Source organism: Curcuma longa, chromosome 7, assembly GCF_044706935.1.
Source record: "Curcuma longa cultivar G26 ecotype Majalengka, Jawa Barat chromosome 7, ITB_CL_G26_1.1, whole genome shotgun sequence".
Lineage (NCBI taxonomy): Eukaryota > Viridiplantae > Streptophyta > Magnoliopsida > Zingiberales > Zingiberaceae > Curcuma > Curcuma longa.
Window position 1 is genome coordinate 2276990 of NC_133867.1, and position 9113 is coordinate 2286102.

General features: G+C 40.9%; 1 pseudogene; it reads left to right on the forward strand.

Moving 5' to 3' along the window:
* Positions 1 to 2665: 2665 nt before the first annotated feature.
* On the forward strand, positions 2666 to 8498 carry LOC141831773 (uncharacterized; annotated as a pseudogene).
* The last annotated feature ends 615 nt before the right edge of the window (positions 8499 to 9113 follow it).

Sequence of the window (9113 nt, forward strand, 5' to 3'; positions counted from 1 at the left end):
GCGTATAATCAAAGTCATTCGTTTGAATGCGTAAATCAAAGTTGCAATAGCAGAAGACTTTAGTAAAGTAAAAGAAACAAGGGACACGATTTTTTTACTTGGTTCACAGCCGAAGGCTGCTACTCCAAGGCCCACGGTCTGTGACCGTTTTCGACGGGCAATCCACTAATGAACTTGTTTCCTTATGGAAACAAGTTGTATCGATTACAAATATCTCGCGATAAAATCAATCTTTTTATCGGATTTACAAATTAAGCTAATGAAATTGTTACCCAAGTGTCGGAGCTTCTTGATCCTCGATTGAGCGCGATTCCAGCGTTACGACGGTTTCTTTGATTGCTTCTGGTTGCTCAGGGCGTCGTCGACTCGACAGGGTTTGCTAGTGGAAGAATGAGAATTGATTTTTCGAGCCTCTGGTCGACGTTGCTTATATAGAACCCTCAGGTCGACTGGAACATATCGTAGGTCGACTGGTCGACCCCAACTAGGCGAGATCCTCTTCCTCCATGGCTGACTTCGCCTTCCGATCGACTGGAGTCCCTACTCAGGTCGACTCGAAGCTGACGTGGAGGATGTCGATAACCTTCGACTTCGGCTGCGCCTATTAATAACACTCATTTTTATAGTTTATTTTGGCTCTAATACTTGATATTTTTGCTCCTCTCGTTGTGTAACTATTGAGTATTAACACATTTTATGAGTAGGAACACATTTTGGATTATATTGCTTATTCCTACAGATATGGGTTGATTCTAATATTTTTAAAGTGTTTTTGTAGGATACTTAAAGAGCCATGAAGTTGGATCAAGTTGGAGCGCATTTTGATGTGTTTAGAGGTCATTTGAAGTGTTTTAGAGGCTACCAGGGCCGTGCTCCACCTCTCCAGGCCGTGTCTCACAAGGCACGACCGTGCCTCACCTTGCCCAGGCCGTGTCTCACAAGGCACGGCCGTGCCTCACAGGCACGGTTGCCTCCAGGGGTTCAAAACATGGTCGTGCCTCAGCTGGACTACTCTGCAGACCAAAAGTAAAATGATCATAACTTTTTGCTCAGATGGAACCACGAGACGTGCCATATACCAAATTGATGAGAACTTCAAGATCTACAACTTTTATTCAGGGTGTGACCAAGGATTCCTTCTCTAAGCCATGCTAAAAGGCACGGAAATGCCACTTCAATAGAATACTTCCTAATCTGGGCCGTGTCTACTCTACCGAAGGGTCCCCTCTCTAGGCCGTGCCTAATAGGCACGACCATGCCTATTTTATAGAAAAGTGACTTCTCCAGGCCGTGCCTCATAAGGCACGGCCGTGCCTCATCTTGACAAGGTCGTGCCTCACTTTTCCAGGGCCCAAACACGGTCGTGCCTCCTCTGGACTAGTTCTGCAGATCAAAAGTAAAATGGGCATAACTTTTAGCTCCGATGGAACCACGGGCTGTGCCACCTACCAAAATGAAGATAACTTCAAGCTCTACAACTTTGATTCAGGGGGTTCAGAAGGATTCGGCCTCTAGGCCATGCTAAAAGGCACGGAAGTGCCTCACTTGTAGAAAACCTCCTATTTGGCCGGGTCGTGCTCTCGTGCCTAAGAGGCACGACCATGCCTCTTTTCACAGGGGCGTGCCTCACTCTTGGGGCGTGCCTATGAGGCACACCGTGCCTCTTGAAACAGAGGGGTGCCTTACCCCAGGCCGTGCCTTGAGGCACGGCCGTGTCGCGGAGCAGTTCAAGGGGGTATAAAAGCTGATTTTTATGAAGAAAAGGGCATTCTTCCCTTTGGACCTGACCTAGGGGCTAGCCGCCACTTTCCTTTCACCGTCATCATCATCCTCACCCATCACCACCACCGGAAAGAAGTCAACGGGGGTTCCGTCTTCAAATCCGACCATCTTCCTTCCACCAAGGAGTCAAGGGGGTTCCTTGTTCCTTCATACCATTTCACCTACCGCTTCAACCACACGGAGTTTGCATCGGAGTTGGGGGTTCCATCGTCGCCGCATCCTTCCGTGGAGTTTTGCCGCTTCGCATCCACCTCTGGCCAGGGACATTGGGAGAGTCATTTTATTGTCTATTTATCAGCTTAGATTAAATTCTGCACATTAGATGTTTGTTTAAATTCCCCTTACAGTTTTGGATGTTGATTGTTCTTAGTTTTCCTTTGTTTACTTGTTGATGCATTTATTTAATTTGTTGACGCACTTCCTTACTTCGTTAATGCATTTTATTTTCAGCACTTTCGTATTCACAACTCTATTTACAATGCTTAGTGTTCTTTTTGTTCTTTAGATTTAGAACTCAAAACAACAACCCCCCATCCAATACAAAAGAAAATCCAAATCTCCAATTTCAATAACATCTAGAATTACTGTACATCGACTACAATCGTTTGGGAGACGACTCGAGTTACCCTATACTACTTAGTTAGGGGATTCGGTATAAATTAAGTTGACGTGCTCATTTTACAACGACAATCTGAGCACGCATCAATTTTTAGCGCCGTTGCCGGGGATTGATAGAGGTGTTAGGTATTTCTAGATTTTGATTATTTTCTTTTCATTTTCAATAACTTTTATTGCCTCAATTCCTTATTATACTTGAACTTGTCAAGCATTGTTTCTACACCTAGTTGTCTTGGTTGCTTAATTTCAGGTGAGATAGGAGTGCATGACAAGAACATCTGAGGAACCATTATTTGAATTTGATCCAGAGATTGAGAGGACATTAAGAGTTTTGAGGAATCAAGGGAAAGTTTCAGAAGTTGCTGAAAGTAATTCTAAGTATTCAGGCAGTCCTATGGCAGAAAACAACAAGACTATGAAGGAGCTTGCAACTCCTGATGATGCCTATCAGTATTCCTGCATTGCTTATCCAGAGTTAACTGGAGATTTCGAGCTCCGATCAGGTTTAATTCATCTTCTACCCAAGTTTCAAGGGTTGTCTGGAGAAGATCCAAACCGACACTTGCATGAGTTTCATATAGTGTGCTCCACCATGAAGCCACAAGGGATTTCTGAAGAGGATATTAAGTTGAGAGCATTCCCATTTTCCTTGACCGGAGCGGCTAAGGATTGGTTGTACTATTTACCAACTGGACATGTCACAAGTTGGATTGACATGAAGAAAGCATTTTTAGAGAAATTTTTTTTGGCATCAAGGACAGCTATCATTAGGAAAAATATTTGTGGCATTCAACAAGTGGTGGGAGAGACCCTGTATGATTATTGGGAGTGGTTTAAGAAGTTATGCTCTAGCTGTCCTCAACATCAAATTAGTGAGCAACTTCTTGTTCAGTATTTTTATGAGGGATTGCTACCCATGGATAGAAGCATGATAGATGCGGCAGCAGGAGGAGCTTTAGTGAACAAAACTCCAGAGCAAGCTAGAGAACTCATCTCTAATATGGTCGAAAATTCACAACAATTTGGGAATAGAGCACTTACTACAAGAGGGGTTAGTGAAGCTCAGTTAGTGTCTAATGAACAAAAAGAGATTAAGAGCTCCTTGTTGGAATTGACCTCTCTAGTCAAGCAAATGACTTTGAACAGTGTTAATCAAGGTTCTACCAATTTTCCTACAACAACTCAAGTTTCATGTCAACCTATGAGAGTTTGTAGCATATGTTCAAGTCAAGAACACAATTCGGATCTTTGTCCTAATCTTCAACAAGATGAATCGGTTGTGGCTTTGGCTAGAGCTCAATTTCAACAACGAAATGACCCCTATTCATCTACCTACAACCCAGGTTGGAAAGACCATCCTAACTTGAAGTATGGGAACTCATTTTACCAACAACAACCTTTCCATCAGTCCCAACAGAAAAATCAGCCATTATTTCAGAATTCACAACAGCAACAACAAGGTTTTCAACCACAAAATCAACATTTCCAACAACCACAACAACCTTCTCAGAGCTTTCAGCAATTTCCTAATCAAATGCAACAATTACAACAACCCTTTCAGCAGCTCCAACCAGTTTCACAACATCTTTACACAAAACCAATTTCAGAACCCACAGCAACCATTTCAGCCATTTCTAAGTCAAAATCAGCAATTTCAGCTTCTAATATAGAATTACCAGAATTCTCAAAATTTTCAGCAGCCTCCTCCCATGTTTCAGGCTCAACAAAAAGCATATACAAGTTATGGCAGCTCTAATACTTCCAATGTACAACAACAAAAGATTGAGGAGTTGATGAAGCAAATGTTACAGCAGCAATAATTCAATTTACTGCAACAACAAAATAAACAAAGGACTGATACAACCTTGCAAAACATTGAAAGGCAAATTGGACAGTTAGCAAGTGGAATAAATCAATTGCAAGCTCAAGGGTCAAGCCAATTACCCTCACAAACAACTCCAAATCCTAAAGGAAATGTTAGTGCAATAACTCTTCGAAGTAGGAAATCAATTTCAGCTAAAGGACTAAATAATTCAGATTTGGAGCAAAAATTTCTAACAGCTCCAATTTCAGCTCAGAACAACCCATTTCAAGCATTTCCTCCAGCTAAACTTGGCCCAGATTCAAGCTCAACCCCCACTCTAGTTGATCCCATCATTTCAGTTGAAGAATTGGAAGAAAACCACACTTCTGAGGAAATTCCAATAAATTCCAGCAACTCAGATTCAATTTCAGCTTCAACTTCAACCCCAAAAATTCTAAAACAGCAAGAGAAAGAGCCAAGGATTCTTTTACCTTTTCCCCAACACAAAGTTCAAGCTAGAATGAGTGTAGAGGAGGAGAAAGCTAAAGAATATCAAGAGCTAGTGAACTTGTTCAGTAAAGTGGAGGTAAATGTGCCCTTGCTAACCATGATCAAGCAAATTCCAAAGTATGCCAAGTTTCTCAAAGACTTATGTGTGCACAAAAAGAAGCTGAAGGGAAATGAATTGATTAATATGGGAAAAAATGTTTCAGTACTTTTTCAGCCTATTCCCCAGAAATGTGAAGACCCAGGAGATTTTACTGTGCCTTGTGAAATTGGGAGAAATGTGTTTCAAGATGCTATGTTAGATTTGGGAGCTTCCATAAATGTGATGCCAAGATCAGTTTTCCAGATGTTGGGTATAGGTCCTCTACAGCCTACAGGGGTAGTAATTCAACTAGCTGACTGAAGCCAAGCTCACCCAGTTGGTATGATTGAAGATGTACTAGTAAAGGTGAAGGAGTTGATTTTCCCTACAGATTTCTACATATTGGACATGGAGGGGATTTCCTAGCACATAGATCTCCACTCATCCTTGGGAGACCATTTTTGAAGACTGCAAGAACAAAGATTGATGTATATGCAGGGACACTTTCCATGGAGATAGGAGATACAGTAGTCCAGTTTAGTATTTTTGATGCTATGAAGCACCCGAGGGAGGATCACTCTATTCTGAGTATTGATGTTGTTGATGAGCTGGTTGGTGTCGATACATTTGTTGATGGTGACTTTTTTGACATTCGAGAGTGTGATTTTAGCTCTACAGATGTAGGAGATGTTATGACTGCGGGAGTAGCTGAGTTGAGATCGATTTCAGGATCTTTGTCATTGAGGTAGATTATATGGGTGTAGGGGATTGCACTGAGCCCTAGGGATCACCCATATCTACAGAGCAGTCACAACCTGATTTGAAGCCTTTGCCAGAGCACTTGAAGTATGCTTATTTAGGAGAAGATCAGCATCTACCTGTCATCATTGCACAGAATCTAGAGCCAGAGCAAGAGGAAAAATTGTTACAAGTCTTGAGGCAGCACAGAAAAGCTATAGGGTGGACACTTGATGATATTCCTGGGATTAGCCCTGCTATATGCATGCATCAGATTCATTTGGAGGAGAATGTGAAGCCCGTGAGACAACCACAAAGAAGGCTCAACCCTTTGATCCTTGATGTAGTAAAGAAAGAGGTGACTAGACTACTACAGGCAGGTATTATTTATCCTATTTCTGACAGCAGATGGGTGAGTCCTATTCATGTGGTTCCAAAGAAATCAGGAGTGACAGTGGTGGCAAATGAAGAGAATGAATTGGTACCCACAAGAGTGAAAAATGCATGGAGAGTTTTGTGTTGACTATAGGAAGCTGAACGAAGCCACGAGGAAGGACCATCCTATCCCTTGCCCTTTATTGATCAGATGTTGGAGAGATTGGCAGGGAGATCACATTATTGCTTCTTGGATGGATATACAGGCTAAGATTTGCATAGATCCGGAAGATCAGGAGAAGACCACCTTCACTTGTCCCTTTCGGTACATTTGCCTACAGAAGGAAGGACTTTGCAACGCCCCAGGGACCTTCCAGCGGTGTATGGTAAGTATTTTTGGTGAGTTATTAGAGCATTGCATGGAAGTGTTTATAGATGATTTTTCTATCTTTGGTACATCCTTTGATGCATGTTTGAAAAATTTATCTAGGATTTTACATAGATGCATCGAGACTGATCTTGTTCTTAATTTTGAAAAATATCATTTTATGGTCGAGCATGGTATTATCTTGGGTCACATAGTCTCTAGGAGAGGTATAGAAGTAGATCCTGCTAAAATAAGTGCTATATCTTCTTTATCTTACCCCGTATGCATATGGAATGTTCGAGCTTTTCTTGGTCATGCAAGATTCTACAGGAGATTTATTAGAGACTTCAGCAAAGTTGCTCTTCCATTGTCTCGTTTGTTGCAGAAGGATGTGATTTTTCATTTTGATGCAAAGTGCAAAGAAGCGTTTCAGAGGTTGAAGGAAGCTCTTATTACAGCACCTATCATCAGACCACCGGACTGGAGCTTACCTTTTGAGTTGATGTGCGACGCCTCGAACCATGCTGTAGGAGTTGTGCTTGCACAGAGAGTGGATGGAGCACCACACGTGATTTGTTATGCTTCAAAAACCTTGGATTCAGCACAGGCTAATTACACCACCACTGAAAAGGAGCTACTTTCCATTGTTTTTGCTTTGGATAGATTCAGATCTTATTTATTGTGTTCTCACGTGATTGTATTTTCTGATCATGCAGCTTTGAAATACCTCCTGAAGAAGCCAGATGCGAAGCCAAGGTTGATTAGATGGATGCTACTACTCCAGGAGTTCGATTTGGAGATACGTGACAGGAGTGGCAAGGAAAATCTAGTAGCAGACCATTTGAGCAGATTAGAGGGAGATGGAGATTCCACAGTCATTGATGATGATTTCAGAGATGAGCAGCTTTTACAGCTGCATGGTGAGTCACCGTGGTATGCAGACTTAGTGAATTTTCTTGTAGCTCATGTTTTTCCTACACACTTTTCAAAAGCTCAAAAAGACAAATTTAAAAGTGATGCAAAATTTTATGTGTGGGATGATCCTTATTTATGGAAGTTTTGTAGTGATCAAATCATTAGGAGATGCATACCTGACCATGAGTTTCATTCTGTACTTACATTTTGTCATTCTTCAGCTTGTGGTGGACATTTTGGACCACAAAGGACAGCTAGAAAAATTTTAGAGAGTGGATTGTATTGGCCCACCTTGTTTCGTGACTCATATAGATTTTGTAAGTGTTGTGAGAGGTGCCAAAGAACTGGAAATATAGGACCTAGAAATGAAATGCCACAACAAACCATGTTATTTTGTGAGATATTTGATGTGTGGGGCATTGATTTTATGGGACCATTTCCTGCTTCTTTTGGATTCTTGTACATTCTTTTGGCTGTTGATTATGTTTCAAAATGGGTGGAGGTCATTCCCACCAGGACTGATGATTCATCTGTTGTTGTTAGCTTTGTCAGGTCACACATTTTTTGCAGGTTTGGGATTCCAAGAGCAATCATAAGTGACCAAGGATCTCATTTTTGTAACAAGCACATGAAGGCTCTACTTAACAAGTATGGGGTTATACATAAAGTTTCTACTCCCTACCACCCCCAAACAAATGGGCAAGCCGAAGTGTCGAATAGAGAGATCAAATCAATTTTGGAAAAGACAGTGGGACCTAATAGAAAAGATTGGAGCAAAAGGCTTGAAGATGCACTATGGGCATATCGCACTGCATACAAGACCCCCATTGGAATGTCACCTTATCGACTTGTTTATGGGAAGTCATGCCATTTACCGGTGGAGATTGAACATAAAGCATATTGGGCGGTGAAGGCTTGCAATTTTGATGCGACTAAAGTGGGAGAAGAAAGAAAGTTGCAACTTCAAGAGCTTGAGGAAATTCGGTTGGAGGCATATGAAAACTCAAGGATCTACAAGGAAAAGACTAAGAACTTTCATGACAAGAACATTGTGGACAAAGAATTTCAAATAGGTGACAAGGTTCTTTTATATAAGTCAAGACTCAAATTGATCAAAGGTAAGTTGAGGTCTAGATGGGAGGGTCCATTTTTTGTGACTAATGTTTTTTCCTATGGAGTGATAGAGATTAGAGGAGGCTACCGGTCAAGTGTACATGGTTAATGGCCACCGGCTCAAGAAATTTCATGAAGAGGTCAAGGAGTTAGAGGTGGATGAATTGGACGTCATGGATGCTATCTACCCAACTTAAAGGGGAGTTTTTTTTATCGTCACTTTCTTTTCATTGTTAATACCATGTTTTTTTTTTTTTTCATTTTCAGTTTCATATCAGTAATAAATTGTTAATTTCATGAACATTTTGCTTTGAAAATTTCATTGTGAATACCATATCATGCATGCTTTGGCTTATGGAATAAGTACACCCCCCCTTAGTAACTCTTTACATCATTTTAGAGACTTTTGAAAGTGAGTTAACTTTGATTGTTAAGTTGAGGGATTTGGGTCCATGGACGAACATTTTTGGACACTTGATTGCCCTTAGTGATGGAACCTAAATTGATGAAAATTGAGATGATGTAATTTTTCTACCTAGTGAGGTTTTACCATATTTGTGTGATGCACTTGTGAGAGTGTACTCTAGAACTTGCTTGTGTTCTTTCAAGACTATATTTTCTATGATAGGTCCGCATTTATAAAGGTTAATAATTTTTCCCATAACCCATAAAATTTCATGCTTCACTCATGTTTCACCTATTTTTCTTTAATCTTTTTCATTCTTATTTTTGGTTCATCTTTTATTCTCTCTTGGATATGAGTATTTTTTATTGTTATTAATGTTCCTTTGCCCGAGACAGTCAAAGATTTA